Genomic DNA, 20718 nt, shown 5'->3' on the forward strand with positions numbered 1-20718 from the left:
GAGGCAACAGTGCTAACCACTGAGCCACCGTGTCACCCATATTGCAGCTGTACAGGACATTGGATAGGCTTCTTTTGGAATACTGCGATCAATTCTGGTCTCTTCCAGGAAGGATGTTGTGAAACTTGAAAAGGTTCAGAAAAGATTTACAAGGATGTTGCCAGGGTTGGAGGGTTTGAACCATAGGGAGAGGCTGAATAGGCTGGGGTTGTTTTCCCTGGAACGTCGGAGCTGAAAGGTGACCTTATAGAGGTTTACAAAATCATGGGATGCATGGATAGGGTGAAGAGTCAAGGTTTTTCTCCCCGGGGTGGGGGAGTCCAAAGCTAGAGGACATAGGTTTAGGGTGAGAGGGGAAAGATTTAAAAGGCACCTAAGGGACAACTTTCTCACACAGAGGGTGGTACGTGTATGGAATGAGCTGCCAGAGGAAGTGGTGGAGGCTGGTACAATTACAACATTTAAGAGGCATCTGGATGGGTTTATGAATAGGAAGAGTTCAAAGGGATTTGGGCCAAATACTGGGAAATGTGTCTAGATTCACTTAGAATATCTGGTCAGCATGGACAAGTTTGACTGAAGGGTCTGTTTCCATGCTGTAAATTTCTATGATTCTATGACTGTCTGGTCTATAAGTAACTCCAGGTGGTTAAGGTGTCTGACTTTCTGTTTTGGTTTGTGACTTTCTGTGGCATTGGATGGTTATTTGGATAGGAATAGTGTGCGATGGTATGGGGGGGAAAGCAGGAGGTTGCCACTAGATAATAATGCTCGTTTGATGCAGGCATGATGGGCCAAATGAAATCCTTCTGGGCTGGAAGATTTCTGTGAATCAGACCCATAGCAAAGTGGCTGACTACCCTCTGAACTGGCCGGGCATGCCACTCAGTAATTAGAGATGGGGCCTCAAATGTTGGTCTTGCCCGCGTGCCCATATCCAATGAAAGAACACAATCTAAAACTAGAGGGCATAGGTTTATGGTGAGAGGGGAGATATACAAAAGGGTCCAGAAGAACTATTTTTTCATACAGAGGATGGTGAGTGTCTGGAATGGGCTACCAGAGATAATGGTGGAGGCGTGTACAAGTTTGTCCTTTAAGTAACATTTAGACATGTACATGGATGGGATAGGTATGGTGGGATATGGACTGAACGCAGGCAAATGGGATTAGATTAATTGTGAAAAATAGACAAGTTGGGCTGAAGGGCCTGTTTCCATGTGGTAAACCTCAATGACTCTGTTACTCTCATAAATACATTGGAAGGCGATTTACTGAGCAGACTCTGTTTAAACAGTAGACTGTCATAAACAGTCTATAATCTATTTAAAAACAATCTTTATAAAGTACAGCAAACAGAACCAGGACCAAAATGATTGGAATGCTTCTGGATTAGAAGAATTGAAGAATATTTACATACACATAATGTACACAGAATCAATTCAGCTCAGGTAAGGCAGTGGCAGGTTATATGAGACTTTGGTTCGGCCGCATTTGGAATACTGCGTACAGTTCTGGTCACCACATTGCCAAAAGGATATGGATGCTTTGGAGAGGGTGCAGCGGAGGGGTTGAGTAGATTATGATTATTTTCATTGGAACGAAGGGGGTTGAGGGGGGACCTGATTGAGGTCTACAAAATCATGAGAGGTGTGGACAGGGTAGATAGCAAGAAGCTTTTTCCCCAGAGTGGGGGACTCAATTACTCGGGGGCCACGAGTTCGATGTGAGAGGGGAAAAGTTTAGGGGAGATATGCGTGGAAAGTTCTTTATGGAGGGGGTGCTGGGTGCCTGGAACATGTTGCCAGCGGAGGTGATAGAGGTGGGCATGATAGCATTACTTAAGATGTATCTAGACAGATACATGAATGGGCAGGGAGTAGAGGAATACTGACCCTTAGAAAATAGGTGACAGGTTTAGATAGAGGATCTAGATCAGTGCAGGCTTGGAGGGCCGAAGGGCCTGTTCCTGTGCTGTAAGGTTCTTTGTTCTTTGTTCAGTGAACCCTACAAGCATAATTGACTGGGAACTAACTAATCACCTCTATTCTAGCCTAGATTAGAGGTGTCACATGAACTAAAGATAGGATCAGGTGAAACTACCCATCAGTGTATTTCAAAGGGAAAGCATCCACATCTGTGTTATGTCCCAGATGTAGAAAGTCTGAGTGTTAGTGCACAACACTAGTTGACCTTATCAGAGACACTGCAGTGTGAAAGGAAGAGTGCTGAATGTTAAATGGCCATAAGAAATAGGAACAGGAATAGGCCATTCAGCCCCTTGAGCCTGCTCTGCCATTAAAAAAAAGGATGATCCACCATTCCTCATATCCACTTTCCTGCATTTCTCTGTAACTTGTAACTCTTGGTTTAACCTTCAAGGACCATGCCCCAACAGCTGTCAGTGCTAAGGAGTTACAAAGACTCAGGAGGAGGTGATGGCCTAGTGCTATTATTGATGGACTATTAATCCAAAGACCGAGGTAATGTTCTGGGGACCTGGCTTCAAATCTGCCACTGCAGGTGGTGGGATTTGAATACAATAACACCAATCTGGAATGGAAAATCTAATGATGACCATGAATTTGTTGTCGATTGTCAGGTAAGACCCGATCTGGTTCCTTAGGGAATGCCCTTTAGGGAGGGAATATGCCCCCCCATTGTTACCTGGTCCGGCCTACATGACTCCAGACCCACAAGGATGGAGTCGATTCTTACCGATGGCCAATAAATGCTCAGCCAGCGATGCCCCCTCATCCCGTGAATGAATTAAAAAAAAAGTCTTAGCCCTTTGAGAGAAAATATTGCTCCTCATCCAGATCTTAAACTGTCCAAAAAAAAGATTCTCCCATGAGAGGAAACCTCCTTTTATCCTTACTCTGTCAAGCCCCTTAACAATCCCATATGTTTCAATGAGATCACCTCTCATTCTGCTAAACTCCAGTGAGTAGAGCCCCACCTGTTTAGCCTTTGCCCATAAGACTATCCTTCAATACCAGTGTAAATCCTAGTTAACCGGGTTATGCCACATAGACAGCTGTTGCTCTAATGTTCATTGAAACCTGTTTCTGGGAGACTCCGTTTCCAGTCTGACTTTCTGCGTTTGAATAAACCGGATGTACACATGGGCTATTCTCTACCTCCTCCACATGGTCTTCTCCAACCACATTGGGGCGGCACGGTGGCTCAGTGGTGAGCACTGCTGCCTCACAGCGCCAGGGTCCCAGGTCCGATTCCAGCTTCGGGCGACAGTCTGTGTGGAGTTTGCACATTCTCCCCGTGCCAAAGATGTGCAGGCCAGGTGAATTGGCCATGTTAAATTGCCTGTAGTGTTAGGTGCATTAATCGGGGGGGTGGGTTAATCTTCAGAGGGTCGGCGTGGGGAATCTAATCTAATCACATTAAAATCCAGCTGTAGAAGCTTCTAGAAATGCCCCACACTTCAGACCTGAACTGTGGAGCGAGAAACCTGATGGTTGGTGGTCCTTGGTCAGAGGAGTGATGTTAGAGGTATCAGAGGAGCTGAGCAAGTACAGAAGCAGGGAATGCAAGAAGTGATGTAAAGGATAACAGTGGGCAGGGGGGCTCATGACGCAAGGCAAAAGGAAAAGAGATAAGACACAAATGTAGATCAGCAGTAGATAGGAATGGCAGAAGCATCACCCGAGAAAAGGATTGTTGATTGTAGGCCGGGGCAGATGAGAATCTAAGTCAGTGATAGTGGGAGGCTAGCTGCTTCCTCCTCAAAAGAAGGCCTGAACTGGACCCAAGGAACAACTATTTCACACAGAGGGTGGTGCATATAAGGAACTTACAGCCGGAGGAAGTTCCATTTCCATTGGCGCCAAAGACCATGTGACTGCTGACAGCATCGACGACTGGGTCACTTCTGCGTCCGCCCACGTGACAGCTCCTATGCATACACCCACTCCCAAAGACGTCTCCAGCCTTGTCCCTGGCCCCAGCCCCAGGCCCCAAGCCCTACTGGGTATTCACCATCCCACCCTGCCGGCACACCTCCCCCTCACTGAGGCTGAGCGGTCAGTCATCAGCAAAGGGATCACCTTCATTCCCTGATGCACACATGTCCACGAATTCCGCACTCGCCATGATGCCGAGCTCTTTTTCCCGCCACCTCTGCGCCTATTTATCTGAACGGGAATCCAACCCACTCTCTAACGGCTCCTTCTCCCGCCTCCAGCAAACCCCATCCTCCTGGACACCATCCCACCACTCCGGCCTCCGACCCTCCCTCGACCTTTTCATCTGAAAATGCCATGGCAGCATCAATCGCTTGAGTCTCTCCACTCCTCTCACTTACTCCAAGCTCTCCTCTTTGGAACGTGCAGCCTCCGTCCACTCTGATCAAACTCCAACCTCACTCTTAAACCCATCGATAAAGGGGGGGGTTGTGTTAGTATGGCAAACTCACCTCTCCATCACCAAGGCCAGGAGCCAACTTTTTTGATACCTCCTCCTACCATCCTCTGGACTATGACTCCATCACTGATCACCAATCCCAGACCATTAACTTCATCACTTCAGGAGATCTCCTGTCTCCAGCTTCCAACCTAATAGTTCCCCAATCCAGCACCACCCATTTCTATCTCCTACTCAGAATCCATAAACAGGACTGTCCTAGTTGACCCATTGTCTCTGCCTGCTCCTGCCCCACTGAGCTCATCTCCTCCCACCTCGACTCCATACTTTCCCTTTGGGTCCAGGAAATTCGAGTGACAACCCACACCCTCCACCTCTTCCAAAACATTCAATTCCCCAGTCCCCAACACCTCCACTTCACCATGGACATACAGGTCCTTTACATCTGGATCTCCCACATGAACAGCCTAAAATCCCTCTGCTTCTTCCTCTCCCATAGGACCAAGCAGTCCCCCTCCACTGGCACTCTTATCCGCCCAGCAGAACTGGTCCTGACCCTCAACAAATTTTTCTTTTGATCCCTCCCAGTTCCTACAAACCAGAAAGGTTGCCATGGGCACCTTCATGGGCCCAGACTATGCCTTTCTCTTTTTGGATTCGTGGACCTGTCCCTCGACCACAGCTACACCAGCACCATCTCTCACCTTTTCCTCCGCTATATTGATGACTGCATTGGTGCTGCCTTGTTCTCCCGCGAGGAGCCCAAACAGTTCATCAACTTCGTCAACACCTTCCACTCCGCCCTCAAACTGGACCATTTCTGACACCTTCTTGGACCTCTCCAGCTCCATCTCTATCTCCAGAAACAGAATCACCGTGGATATCCATTTCAAACCTACTGACTCCCAAAACTACCTCGACTACATCTCCTCTCACCCCACTCATGCAAAAATGCCATCCCATACTCCCAATTCCTCTGCCTCCACTTACCTGTTCCTGGGATGAGGCATTCCACTCCTGGACATCCCAGATATCCTCCTGTTTTAGGAACCGCCATTCCCCCTCCTCAGTAATTAACGATTCCCTCAACTGCATCTCCTCCACTTCCCACACTTCTGCTCTCAACCCTTGCCCCCCCAACAGCAAGGATAGAGCCCCCTTCGTCCTCACATACCACCCCACCATCCTCCAAATCCAATGCATCATCCTCTGACATGTCCACCATCTACAATCAGACCCCACCACCAAAAAGATATCTGCTTCCCCACCCCGTCTGCTTTCCGCAGGGACTGTTCATTACCCGACTACCTCGTCAACTCCACACTTTCCACCAACTTCTCCACCACATCCGGTACCATTCCCTGCAATTACAAGAGGTGCATCCCCAGCTCCCACACCTCCCCTCTCAGCTCTGTCCAAGACCCTAAACAACCCTTCCAGATCCGACAGAGATTCACCTGCACTTCATCCAGCCTGATCTGTTGCTCCTGATGCGCTCTCCTCTATATCGGGGAGACCAAACTGACCAATCGGCGGGTCAGTGTGGACTTGTTGGGCCGAAGGGCCTGTTTCCACACTGTGGGGAATCTAATCTAACAGCAAACGCAGACTCGGGGACCGGTTTGTGGAGCATCTACGTTCTGCATGCACGAACCAACCCGACCCTCCCATTCTCATCCATTTTAATTCCCCCTCCCTCTCCCCCGGTGACTTGTCCATCCTTGGCCTCCTCCATTGGAGGAGCAACACCTGATCTTTCCCCTGAGGAGCTTACAGCCCAATGGCCTCAACATCATCTTCACCAGCTTCAAAATCCCTCCACCCGCGGCCTTATCCCATGTCTAGCCTCAACCCCCACCTCTCTGACCTGTCCATCTTCCTACTCACCTATCTGTTCCCTTGTTCCCACTGACCAATCACAATAATCCCCTATCTGCTGCTGTCTGACCTGCTGTGCTTTTCCAGCTTCACATCTGTTAACTCTCATCCTCTTGCCTGTCCAGAGGTGAATGTTAGTTTTACATTCTGTCTCAGAGCAGAACTTAGTATTTTCTCAAACACCGCGTTGATCAGGAGGTACCTGTGCCATGAGATAAATCTTTGATGTTGCCTCAATGAAGTGTTTTGACTTGAGTAACCTGTGTTTATTTGCTAGAAATTTGGACAGCCAGTGATTGCTGTAATATCAGGTAAATGAGACCTCATGCCTCACAGTAAATACCTCGGACAACTTAATTTTAAAGGAACTCTCAAATCCATGGCATCCTTTAGGGTTAAATTGGATAAATATTTCAGGAAGATGTTGGGTTCCAGAGAGAGAGCACAGCAGCGATGATGGCAGGGAGGGGATGGTGGGGATTAGTTTTAGGTTGCCCTAAAAAATGGATAAGGAGAAATAAATGGAACAAATGGACTCCAGTCGTGTAAACATCTTTTGTTATATTGCCACAAACATCAGACATTGGGGAGAATGACCAGGAATGTGCAGGCTCGGTGGTTAGCCATGGAAAATGCAGGGTTACAGGGATAGGATTGGGAGGATGGGTCTGGGTGGGATACTCTCTGGAGGGCTGAATGGCCTGCTTCCATACTGGGATTCTATGATTCTATGGACTTATGTTTACCTAGCACCTTCAAATATCCCGAAGTCACGTGTAATCTATAAAAAGCTCTTAGCAATCATCCACATAGGTCTGGTCAAGACATAGGCCCAAGGTGTGTTCAAAAAGATGGCTGCTGTGACTATTTGTATGATTCTTTTTTGGCTTTTATATTATATTATTCCTTGAAGCTTCCCAGGTATCCACAGAATAATTTCTTCTCGTGTGGAATAACATCACCAGCTCAGTTCCCTGCTTCTTCTCTGGGCAGGTCGCGTTTCCCTCGAAACTGAGATCCAAACTTTGTCACCTAATCCACACATTGATCTGTCAGGTCAATTGTTACAATGCCTCCTTATATCGTGATGTGGAGGAGCTGGTGTTGGACTGGGGTGAACACACTCACCACTGTGTCTTATGAGCCTGTTCCTGTATCGTGATCATCTGTCACCAATCCCAGGTTTATTTGTGCCGTTGTTATTTAACGCACCCTCCGGGTTTGAGTATCAGTGCCACGCAAGCTGTCTTAATTTACCTGTTTCGCAAACTCTCTAGGATCTCCTGTAGATAACCTTACAGCCTTCAGGTGTACTCCCTTGGCTTGGTATCAATTGCTCTCCGATTACCATCCTTTGAACAAACACTGCACTGAAGCTACTTTATAAATATAATTTGTTGGCGATACATTGCAAACATTTGGATGAGGAGCAAGAGTAGATCACTTAGCCCCTCGATCCTGCTGTCCATTCAATAAGATGGTAGCTGATCTGATTTTTCCCATTCCTGTCTATCCCTGATAAACTCATAACTCTTTGCTTCTTACTTTACCATAGCATGGGATGTCTAAAGTGTCAGGAGTCTCCGGCCTACAGACGCTCCCATGTGTGACCAGCTCATTCACGCACTCAGTTCCACTGTCTTCTCAGTGCTACACATCTACACACGAGCTCTGGGACACTGGGACCCTATTCCTGTTCACATACCCATCCAGGTGCCCTTTAAATGTTGTAATTATACCAGCCTCCACCACTTCCTCTGGCAGCTCATTCCATGCATGCACCACCCTCTGTGTGAAAAAGGTGCCCCTTAGATTCCCTACAGTGTGGAAACAGGCCCTTCGGCCCAACCAGTCCACACCGACCCTCCAAAGAGCAACCCACCCAGACCCATTTCCCTCTGACTAATGTGCCTAACACTATGGCCAATTCTCCTGACCTGCACATCTTTGGACTGTGGGAGGAAACCGGAGCATCCAGAGGAAACCCACGCAGACATGGGGAGAATGTGCAAACTCCACACAGACAGTCGCTCAAGGCTGGAATTGAATCTGGGACTCTGGTGCTGTGAGGCAGCAGTGCTAACCACTGAGCCACCATGCCATTCCCCCAGAGATTGCAGAACATGGCTTTGAACCTTTAACTGTCAAATGCTCTCCTTGTCTCACTATGCCTCTGGCTTCCTACTGAGCTGGCTGCCACCAACTTAGATCCCTTTTACATCTTTCCTCTCTCACCTTAAACCTCTAGTTTTGGACTCCCCTACTCTGGGGAAAAGACCTCGGCTATCCATGCCCCTCATGATTTCATAAACCTCGATAAGGTCCCCCCCTCAGTTACCCTGAGAGCGGACAGCTTCCTGTCAAGAGTGGCTCCGATTATTCACATATGTTTGTTACAGACCGTGCCAGACCCCCTCAAAATTTCTTAAGAAGCTAGCCTAGACCCTAATTTTTTTTTTGAAGATGGATGTCAGAAATTGCACAGTATCAGGTTATAGTCCATCAGGATTATTTGAAATCACCAGCTTTCGGAGCACTGCTCCTTTGTCAGGTGGTGAGGGAGGGAGCTGTGCTCTGAAAGCTTGTGATTTCAAATAATCCTGATTGTCTATAACCTGATGTCGTGTGACTTCTGAGTTTGTCACCCCCAGTCCAACATCATCATCTCCACATCAAAGGTAGATGTGAGTGGATATTCCAGGTGTGATGCAGCTGTTCAAACCACTCGACTTGAAGCGAAACAAGAATTTATTTAAACACTGCAGTTGAAACATGAACAAAGGAAAGTGGAATTTAGAATAATTTCTGGAAACCTGAACTGAATTCAGTAACGATTACTGATTAACTGTTCCAATACAACACAACCCTTGGCAGAAATATAAATCGAAACGCACATTCTTCCAGGCAGGGGAGAACAACATCCTGACAGATTTCAGAGAAAGTCAGACGAATCCTTTCCTAAAGCTTGCAACTTTTCTGGACTCCCAACATCTCGCGACTGCTACAGTGAAAAAAAAATGTAGAGAAAAAGCCTGAACTGGGAGAACTGGCCATTCCCCTTCTATTTTTAAACTGTTAAACCTCCTAAACTTCGCCGCACCTCTGCCTTTACAACCTCTCTTCAAAAAAAAACCAAGGGGCAAAATAACCTTTTTAAAGTGACAACATCATCACACGTGTTTGCAAGAGGGCCTCTGCCGAACAGAAGTTATTGGACAGGAGTATGTGGGATGGGAGGACGGGCAAAATGGTATTGATGAGCAGGAAGAGAACATGTCTGGAGAAGTGAAACTGCAAAGACAAATACATCAGGAAGACTGAATTTGCTGTTTGATTTGTGACATGTTGGAGGATTCAGGAAGGAGAGACCGAGCACCTATCTAAACAAACGTGAGTGTTGGATTTAGAGTGGAGATGTTTGCTAAAAATGAAAGATGGCCTGTTTCTTGCTGTGTGCTGTGTATTGAATTCTAGTCCTCGTGTGCCAATGCATCCTCATTTGCAGTGAGCAGCTACATGGTGCCTCAAAGGGTGTTATTATCATTTCAGACACTCTCAGCAACTAAGTGCTCTTCTGCCAAGATGCATTGTGTACAGCTTTAGTGCACGTATGGGAAAGTTCTCCTTAAATGAAAGAAGATTTAACCCACGACATGTGCTGTTGGTTACCATGGTGATTGTTGACCACTCTGGCACTCGATGTTATTATCCTCTTTTCTCCTCTGTTTGGAGCCCAGTTGGATACTGAGAGGGGGAGGTGCGATCAGGCAAGTGTAATTTGAGGATCGCAGAATTATTTCAGCAATTCAGCTCATCATATTTTGTCTCCCACAGAAAGCTATTGGGACCAATCCATTCGATACATTGAAGGGGGCATGGCCCTTGTGGCTAAGGGAATGAAGGGGTGTGCAGTGAAAGCTGGAGTAGGACACTGAGATTGCATGATCAGGCATGATCATACTGAATGGTGGTGCAGGCTCGTAGGGTCGAATAGCCTACTCTTCTATGTTTCTGTACCTTCACTGCTCTTTCAACCACTTTGTGCCATTCCCTTGCCTTTTTATGTCGACATGTAAATGGTCAACCAGGAATGGTGCAGTGCTGGACTGAATTCTGGGGCCGAAGGCCGACAGGTGTATGAGGTGGCGGTGGAAGAGCATTTTAGTGATAGCGGTCGCAACACTGTAAATTTTAAGTTTGTTACGGAAAAGGAAAACTACTGGGAGAAGGGCAAGGAGGGGCTGTTCAAAATGGAATGGGCAAGAGTACAGGCCCAACATCTTCCCATGGGGATGAAATAATAAGAGTAACAAGCCCTGAGAACCCTGGATGGCGAGGACTATTCAGGACTGGATAAAAAGGAAAAGGGAAACTTTCAACAGGCTCCAAAGGAGCAAATCAATGGAGGCTGTGGTGAGGTATGGACATGCAGGTGGGAACTTCACAAAGCAATTAGGAGAGCAAAGAGGTAACATGAGAAAACACTGGCAGACAAGATTTGGGAGGTTCCCAAGATATAAATATATCAAGGGTAGAGGATAATCAGAGAAAGAGTAGGGCCTCATTAGGGACCAAGGGGGGCGATTCTGTGCTGAGAGGCTGAGGACCTTGGTAAGGTGCCAATTGGGTACTTCAGTTGAAGGGTATGGTGCTGGAAGAGCACAGCCGGTCAGGCAGCATCCAAGGAGCAGGAGGGTCAACGTTTCGAGCATACGTTCTTCATCAGGAATGAGGGGGTGGCCCAAGGGGGCTGAGAGATAAATGGGGTTCGTTGGTCAGGGGGTGGTGGTGGGAGGAAGATAGCCGGAAATGCAATAGGTCAATGAAGGTGGGGGTGAAGAGGTCAGAGAAGAGGGTGGAATGGGTAAGTGGGATGGAAGATTGGTCCCATGTGGTTGGATGGTCCCAAGGCGGAAGATCCCAATGTGGATTTCACCACTTTCCCCATTTCCCCTTCCCCAGCTTATCCCAGATCCAACCTTCCACCTCGACACCGCCCTTTTGAACTCTCCTACCTGTCCACCTTCCTTCCCATCTATCTGCTCCACCCACCTCTCTCAACTACTACCTTCATTCCCATCTTCATCTACCTATCGCATTCCCAGCTACCTGGCCCCACCCCCCCCCTCCCATTTTATCTCTCAGCCCCTTTGGGCCACCCCCATTCCTGATGAATGGCTTATGCCTGAAACGTTAACTCTCCTGCTCCTCGGGTGCTGCCCGACCTGCTGTGCTTTCCTAGCGCCACACTCTCCGACGCTGATCTCCAGCATCTGCAGTCCTCAGTCTCTCCAACTTCAGTTGAAGGATCAATAACAAGGATATGTGATTTTAAAGAACAAAACAGGAGATTTGGAGATAACGTTTGTCACCCAGAGGGTGATGGAGGTTTGGAACAAACTGCCTGGGAGAGTAGTTGAGGCAGGAAACCTCACAACCTTTAAAAAAGAACTTGGATGAGCACTCGAAATATCATAAGGCTACGTGCTGAAAGGTGGGACTAGTGTAGATTTAGAATTGTTTTCTTTTTGCTGATGTAGACTTGATGGACTGAAGGATCTCATCTGTATTTGGGGTGCTCTATGATACGGAACATAAGAGCAGGACTAGGTCAATCACGACTTGGAAATACTGGTGTCAGACTGGGGTGTATACAGTTAAAAATCGCACAACACCAGCTTATAGTCCAACAGGTTTATTTGGAAGCACTAGCTTTCAGAGCGCTGCTCCTTCATCAGGTCACTCAACCTGTTAAACTGTCATTTCCATTGAATATACCATGGCTAATTATTCACCGTAATGCCTATTTCCCATGTTAGTCCCTTGTTCCCTTAGTATTTAGAAATCTGTCAATTTCTACTTTAAGTATAGTCAATGATGAAGACTCCAAGTCTGTCTGGGGTAGAGAATTTCACAGATTCTCAACCATGGGACCACACTACCTTCAGTTGCCTTCCAAGCTGCTCACCTGTTAAATGCATGCTCATAGTTACAGTCACAATTTCTATATTTCCAGTACAGCCCTTCTTGCTGGTGATCCTAACTTTCCCACTAAACGATCTATTAGTCATATTTTCGAATGGCGTGGGAACTTCAACCAAAGACAGCTACTGAAGTAACTCTGGTATCCTGTCACCAAGTCACCCTTTATTGACATCTGGAGAGTTCTTGACACTGATGTTAATCCCTCAGAGCCAGCTCTCAGAGTGAACTGGACCTCTGAGACTGCGGTAGTGCTTAGTTTTTCCCCAGCACCCATGGTGTGTGTGTGCAGGTGTGAGACACAGTGAGAGACACAAGGTGCACGAAACTTTATTCAATTTCCACCACCAGGAAGATAGGAAAACACCCGGGTGGCCAGTGACAAACACTGCCCTTCACATCAAAGGGCGATGCTGTGTGATCAAAACAGTGAAGGGGAGGGTAGGGACTAAATCAAAATAGAGTTGGAGGGAGAAATGATGCACTCCACTCCCTGCGGCGCCCACCTCTCCCTGAACAACTCCAGGGTGTTGGTCGACACCGCGTGCTCCTTCTCCAAGGACACCCGGGCTCTTAGACCCGTGGTCTTATCTGACAGTCAGGGCTCCCTGATTGGACCAGCCCCAATCAGGAAACTCATTACAATCATGACAGCTCCCACTCCCCTTCAAACCTAAACCCTGAGCTCTGGGAGCAATTCCACTCCTGATGCCAATTATTGACTTCAGGCGCTTTGCGATCACATGGGGCAGTTGATGATTTGTAAGTAATTTTCAGATCGTTTATTGAGTTTGTTAAGAAGCAGTCATTTAGATGGGATACATTAATGAATGAGATATACAACTGTGACAACTGGAGATGAGTGACTGATACCAGAAGACAAACAGGCTGTCAGTGTGGAATGTTTCAGTCTCATTAATGTAGTGGAGACAGATCAATCGTAGAGCCCGTACCGTGTGGAAAGAGGCCCCCATTCGGCCTATCAAGTCTGTACTAATCCTTTGAGGAACATCCCACCCAGACCCAGCCCCCACTCTATCCCTATAATCCTCAATTCCCCAAGGCTATCCCACCTAAGCCTATACATCTCTGTACACTGTGGACAATTTAACATGGTGTGTCCATCCAGCCTGTACATACAGTCATTGAGCTGTGCAGCATGGAAACAGATCCTTTCGTCATCCATGCCGCCCAGATATCCTAAATTAATCTAGTCCCATTTGGCCCATATCTCTCTAAACCCTTCCTATTCACATACCCATTCAGAAGTCTTTTAAATGCTTTAATTGTACTAGCCTCCATCACTTCCTCTGCTAGCTCATTCCATACACGTACCACCTTCTGCATGAAAAAGTTGCCCCTTATATCCCTTTTAAATCTTTTCCCTCTCGCCCTAAACCTATGCCCACTAGTTTTAGACTCCCCCACCCTGCGGAAAAGACCCTGTCTATTCACATTATCCATGCCCCTCATGATTTTATCAACCTCTATAAGGTCACCCCTCAGCCTCCGCTGCTCCAGGGAAAACAGCACCAGCCTATTCAGCCTCTCCTGATAGCTCAAATCCTCCAACCTTGGCAACATTCTCGTAAATTTTTTCTGAATCCTTTCAAATTTCACAACATCTTTCCTATAGCAGGGAGACCAGAATTTAACACAGTATTCTCTTTGTTCAGCAACACTCCCCAGGAACCTTACCATTAAGTGTATAAGTCCTGTTTTGATTTAATTTTCCAAAATGCAGCACCTCACATTTGTCTAAATTGAACTCCATCTGCCACTTCTCAGCCCATCTGATCAAGATCCTGTTGTAATCTGAGGTAATCTTCTTGGCTGTCCACTACACTCCAATTTTGGTGTAATTTGCAAACTTACTAACTATACCTCCTATGTTCACATCCAAATCATTCATATAAATGACGAAAAATAGTGGACCCAGCACCGATCCTGGTGGCACTCCACTGGTCACAGGCCTCCAGTCTGAAAAACAACCCTCCACCACCACCCTCTGTCTTCTCCCTTTGAGCCAGTTCTGTATCCAAATGGCTACTTCTCCCTGTATTCCATGAGATCTAACCTTGTAAACCAGTCTCCCATGGGGAACCTTGTCGAACGCCTTACTGACGTCTGTATAGGTCATGTCCACCATTCTGCCCTCATCAATCCTCTTTGTTACTTCAAAAAAACCTCAACCAAGTTTGTGAGACATGATTTCCCACGCACAAGGTCATGTTGACTATCCCTATTCAGTCCTTGCCTTTCCAAATATATGTAAATCCTGTCCGTATGGATTCCCTCCAACAACATGCCCACCACTGACATCAGGCTCACTGGTCTATAGTTCCCTGGCTTGTCCTTACCACCTTTCTGAAACAGTAGTACATGTTAGCCAATCTCCAGTCTTCCGGCACCTCACCTGTGACTATCGATGATACAAATATCTCAGTAAGAGGCCCAGCAATCACTTCCCTAGCTTCCCACAGAGTTCTAGGGTACACCTAGTCAGGTTCCCAGGGATTTATCCACCTTTGTGTGTTTTCAGATATCCAGCAACTCCTCCTCTGTAATTTTTGGATTGTGGAAAGAAACCCATGCAAACACGGGGAATATGTGTCAACCCACACAGACAGTTACCAGAGGGCGGAATCGAACTCTGGTCCCTGGCGCTGTCAGGTGGAAGTGTTAACCACTGAGCTACTGTGCTGCCCTGTGGCTGGGTTGTTAGGTTCCTCTTCCCTGGGTCTTCCTTCACTTCTTCTGGTCTATCTTCCATTTGCCTGATAGGGACTGCACCTAAGTATAGATCATAGATTCCCTACAGTGTGGAAACAGGTCCACACCGACCCTCTGGAGAGTAACCCAGCCGGACCCATGCCCCTACCCTATATTTACCCCTGACTAATGCACCTAACCTGCACATCCCCGACCACTACGGGCAATTTAGCTTGGCCAATTCTCCTAACCTGCACACCTTTGGGACAGTGGGAGGAAACCAGAGCACCTGGAGGAAACCCACGCGGACATTTGCCCGAGGTTAGAATTGAACCTGGATCCCTGGTGTTGTGAGACAGCAGTGCTAACCACTGAGCCACCGTGCTGCTCCTGTTAGGGGATGTTGGCCTCAAGATTAGGGGGAGCAGATTTAGGACTGAATTGAGAAGGAACTTCCTCACCCAGAGGGTTGTGAATCTGTGGAATTCCCTGTCCAGTGAATCCAGTTGAGGTTTCCTCAGTAAATGTTTTTAAAGCTTAAGGTAGACTTTTTTTTTTGAACACTGAAGGAATTAAGAGTTATGGTGAGAGGGCGGGTAAGGGGAGCTGAGGCCATGAAAAGGTCAGCCATGTCTCGAAGGGCCAGATGTCCCACTCCTGCTCATTATACAGGACGTTGGTGAGGCATCTTCCAGAGTACTGTGTCCAGTTCTGGTCGCTCCGTTATAGGAAGGATATTATTAAGCTAGAGAGGGTCCAGAAAAGATTTGCTGGGAATGGAGGGTATGAATTATAAGGGGAGACTGGATAGGCTTGGACATTTTACACTGGAGCATAGGAGGTTGAGGGGTGACTTATAGAAGTTTATAAAATCATGAGGGGCATAGGTAAGGTAAATAGCAAGGGACTTTTCCCAAGGGTGGGGAATTTCAAGACTAGGGGAAATATTTTTATGGCGAGAGGAGGAAGATTTAAAAAAGATATGAGGGACAATTTTCTTTACACAGGAATGGGTCCCAGAGGAAATGGTGGATGCAGGTACAGTTTGGAGCTGTAAGGGCCAAGTGCAGGCATGTGGAACTGTGAAGTCCCCTGACGACGGAGCAGAGTTCCAATTTTAAATAAACCTGTTGGATTTTAAATAAACCTGTTGGACTATAATCTGGTGTCATGTGACTTCCGATTAGATTACATTACTTACAGTGTAGAAACAGGCCCTTTGGCCCAACAAGTCCACACCGACCCTCCAAAGAGCAACCCATCCTTCTACATTTACCCCTAACACAACAGGCAATTCAGCATGGCCAATTCACCTAACCTGCACATTTTTGGAATTGTGGGAGGAAACCAGAGCACCTGTGGAGCATGTGCAAACTCCACACAGACGGTTGCCCGAGGTGGGAATTGAACCCGGGTCTCTGGCACTAAGAGGTAGCAGTGCTAACCACCGTGTCACCGTGCCTGACTTAATTTTAAAGCAAAGTCACTGTTGTAACATAGGGATTGATGCATATTCTGGGAGTCATAACTATTTTGAGATGTTCTTCTTAATACAAAGTGTCTGGGTGTAAACAACCAGGTTTCTGCTGAGCCGAATGAAAATCATCTTAGCTTCCTCTTCCCTGACGTGCTGAGATGTAATCTGTGTCTTTTTAGTAGTCTTGCTTCAGGCTTCAAGGAATAAGAACTCCACCTCGTTAATTCTGCAGGCTGCAGTCAAAAGACTATACCAGACTGGTTCAGACTGGTTCTCTTATGTATTTATCTAAACACAGCTATGAACGTGTTCCCCAGTTCTTAGCTCAAAAAGCACTCCTGCTGGCTTGGTCCGCTGTCACGTGATCTGACAACTGTTAGTCAGAATGTTGTCTCCATTCATACCCTCCCTTTGCGACAATTGGAGAATGAGCCCAGTGCAGACTCAAGTGGGTGCAGGACAGCCTTGAGTATGCCCAGGACAGATTTGAGATAGGCAGATAGGCAGACAGAGTTTAATTTAGATAAATGTGAGGTACTGCATTTTGGAAAGGCAAATCAAGGAAGGACTTAGGCACTTAAATGTAGAGTCATGGGGAGTGTTACCAAACAGAGAGACCTTTGGGTGCAGATTCATAGCTCCTTGAAAGTGGAGTCCCAGATTGACAGGATAGTGAAGAAAGGAGTCTTTATTGGTCAGTGCATTGAGTATAGGAGTTGGTATGTTCTGCTGCAGCTGTACTGGACATTGGTGAGGCCACTTTTAGAATACGACATTAAATTCTGCTATAGGAAGAATGTTGTGAAACTTGAAAGGATTCAGAAAAGATTTAAAAGGATGTTGCCAGGATTGGAGGGTTTGAGCTATAGGGAGAGGCTGAATAGGCTGGGGCTGTTTTTCCTGGAGCATTGGAGGCTGAGGGTGACCTTATAGAGGTTTATAAAATCATGAGGGGCATGGATCGGATAAATAGACAAGGCTTTTTCCCCAGGGTGGGGGAGTCCAGAACCAGAGGGCATAGGTTTAGTGGAGGGTAGAAAATTTCAAAGGGACCTAAGGGGCAACATTTTCACACATAGGGTGATGCGTGTAGGAAGTGGTGGAGACTGGTACAATTACAACATTTAAAAAACAACTGATTGGGTTATGAATAGGAAGGGTTTGGAGGGATCTGGGCGAAGTGCTGTTAAATGGGACTAGATTAATTTAGGATCTCTGGTTGGCATGGACGAGTTGGACTGAAAGGTCTGTGTCAGTACTGTGTGACTCTATGACTCTAGGTTGATTACAACATAGCTCCAGTCAGTGGCTGAGCCTTTTCCGTCTACGCCCCAAGCTTTGGAACTCCCTCTTTGTCTCTCTCCTTCACTTTCATCCTTCAGGGCAATCACTATGACCCTCCTTTGACCGAGTTTATAATCATCTGACCCAATATCTCTTTATGAGCTATTTTCATATTTTATTTGTTATGTCCGTGTGAAGTGCCTTGAGATGATTTATTATATTAATAATGGGACATAAATTTAAGCAATCATTGGAGAGAGCTTGGCTGCAATCCTGAGCTTGGCGCTAACTGATCAAGGAGTGTATGGCAAGGGAGCTTTGCATCCTGTGTACTCCACTGTACCATGGTGATCACTGTGTGATTATTCGTTCATCTCCCTCATAAGGAAGAGGTAGTCAACAAAGTGGAAAGATGACCTGGAAGGTTAACAGTCTCTGGGAGGTTATGCATCAAAAAATATTTAATAATTTAATATTTGTCCATTAATCTTAAGGAAGAGTAGGTGGATTGGCCATGCTTAACAGCTCATAGTGTCCAGGGATGTGCAGGCTAGGGGGATTGGCCATAGGCAATGCAGAGTTACAGGGATAGGGTAGGGGGTTGGGTCTGGGTGGGATGCTCTTCAGAGGGTTGGTATGGACTCAGTGGGAAGGACTGGAGGCATTCTATGATTCTATGGAAACATTATTACAGTTGAGTCTGACATTGTGGATGACCACTTTTGTCAGTATGTCTCACTGTGATCAATTGCAATGACAAGAGAGTAAGCATTTGACAAGGTCCCTCACAGTAAGCTGGATTAAGGTACGATGTATTGGTAAGTTGGATACAAAGTTGGCTTGGTCATAGCAGAGAAAGGATAGTTGTTGTGGTGGGGGTTGTTTTTTTTCTGGATATCTGTGACCAGTGATGCTCTGCAAGGATCAAGGATGGGACCTCTCTTGTTTGCAATGTATATGAATGCTTTTGATGAAAATGTAGACGATCTGATTAATAAATCTTCAGTTTTATACAAAAATTGGTGAGTTGTGGATAGTGATGTCAAAGGATACAGCAAGACTTGATCCATGGGAAAACTGGATGGAGGAAGGGCAGTTGAAGCTCTTGGGACGTCAAATGCAAAAGAACAGGAGACAATAAATGGCAGGCCCCTCCTATATACAGAGGGATCTTAGGGTGCAAGTCCATAGCTAGAATAGTTCATTTAGATAATGCAAAGCCCCAAAGCCAAGCAATAGCCTCCTCATTTGTTGCATTTATGCGATTAGATGGCTCTTTAGAATGGACTGTAGAGGAGACACTCCTCAATAAGGTGAATGTTGTTCGTATCTCTCCACGAGTGCTTAAGGGGTTTGGCATGGGGTCTCAGTTGTGAACATTGATGACATGAGGACACTGACTTGTCCTCGCTCTGTTCAGTGAGGACTGGTCTCACTGTTTAAAGGTGGTTTGAACTCTGCCTTTTAGCAGATTGGGTTCATTATGTTCTCATCCCTTGATCAAAAGGACATCTGCTGGTCAATTTTGCTCCAAATGTGGCAGCAATTAAATGAACAAGACCCAGATAAAATCATAATTGTAAATTCTTAATATATTTTGCTGGAACAAGTCGAGAAGGAACATATTACAACGAGGACATCTCCAAACAATGGGCTTTTCAAATCACATTCGCTGCTCCTTTCAGAGACTTTTCAACCTGGACAAAGCAGCACAGAAACTCTTTAATCACCAGTCTTCGTATGTATGACCTGGGCTGTTTTCCAAACACCTCAATGTGGTTTTAAAAGGTCTCCATAAGGAAACCTTTTGACTCTAGACTGTGTCACGCAGGGATTGGTAAAATTTAAAGACGAATTCTGAAATGCACTCAATTTGTTTCCGTGAGAGTACAAGCAAGCCTGTCCTCCCTTGCTTCATCAGGTAGCACTTAATGCCAGTATCATATCGCACCCTACATTGGACAGGCTAAGCAAAATTGTTTTCATTTTCCTGCAAATGACATGATGCACAGTATGAAAATGATTTGGGTACAAGGTATGAAATGTTATTATGCTTGCACGAGATCTGTAATCAGTCCATAGGGAATTATATATTTTCTTAAAAGCCTGGGCACTTAAACATTCTATTTGATGAATTAGCTGAGACCTTTGTTTCAGTCGTAAGGTAAGGTGAACTGCATCAGAAACTGTATCCCTTTGCTGTAAGTAGGAGTCTTTAGTGCTGGATTTTGCAGGAGCTGCGTGGGGACTTGGGAGTTGGGAGTGAATGATTGCTGTGTTTAAAAGCAGGCTTTCTGACCTTGCGCAGTGGAATGGGAAAGGAAAGGTAGGTCAGGAATCCTCACTCTGGAAGTGGCCATTACAGAATTTCCCACCATTTTCAGTGAGATGGCTGCTTTGCTATTCCTCCCAAAATCTCAGAGTGATTCGTCGAAGCAGGAAGAGTGTAAAAGCTGATTAAAAATTATGTTGTCTCCTTTAAAATTTACTGCTGGAAAAAGTTACATTCTGTCAAAGCCTTTCATTTTGCATTTACTGGGGCATTTGCATTTTAAATGAGGGAGCATCGTGTTAGGGAATAGGGAGTGTGTTCGGGTTTAGAAGGGGAACTAATTGATATGGAGGAGGAAAGTTAAGGGGTTGAAGGTGAGGGCCTGGCTTTATACAGCTATGAAGAACTACCCTGATGTCTCTGAACCAAACGTTTTAACCTGGGTGTCTCAGCTTTGACCCAATCGTATTACTGCTTTGGTCCTTCAATTAAGGACATGAAAATCCCACTTTCCAGCTGTGACACAGGTTAAACTGTGACGTCTGCAGACTTTCCATCCCTGATTCCCACCTCCATGATGAAAATCCCCAAATCCTAATACAGTGTCTCCAATGATAATCCCCAGGCTAGGAGTTATAGAGTCATAGAGATGTACAGCATGGAAACAGACTCATCAGTCCAATCCGTCCATGCCGACCAGATATCCCAACCCAATCCAGTCCCACCTGCCAAC

The 20718-nt window shown here is 46.2% G+C and overlaps 1 protein-coding gene across 7 annotated transcripts in view; it reads left to right on the forward strand.

The window, feature by feature from the left end:
* Positions 1–20718, forward strand: part of LOC122541698 (carbohydrate sulfotransferase 3-like) — a 114617-nt gene that overhangs the window by 71984 nt on the left and 21915 nt on the right. Inside the window, exon 1 of one of the 7 annotated variants that reach the window (XM_087982391.1) lies at positions 9545–9648. The exons of 5 other annotated variants lie outside the window; for them this stretch is intronic. The gene's annotated coding sequence lies outside the window, so the exon portion shown is untranslated. Of the gene's footprint in view, positions 1–9544; positions 9649–20718 lie in introns of those variants that run through there. One more of the 7 variants, XM_087982393.1, reaches the window with a different exon arrangement.

The sequence above is a fragment of the Chiloscyllium plagiosum genome, unplaced genomic scaffold, assembly GCF_037043375.1.
Source record: "Chiloscyllium plagiosum isolate Xiang-an unplaced genomic scaffold, Cpla_swu_hap1 HiC_scaffold_43, whole genome shotgun sequence".
In the NCBI taxonomy this organism is placed as follows: Eukaryota; Metazoa; Chordata; class Chondrichthyes; order Orectolobiformes; family Hemiscylliidae; genus Chiloscyllium; species Chiloscyllium plagiosum.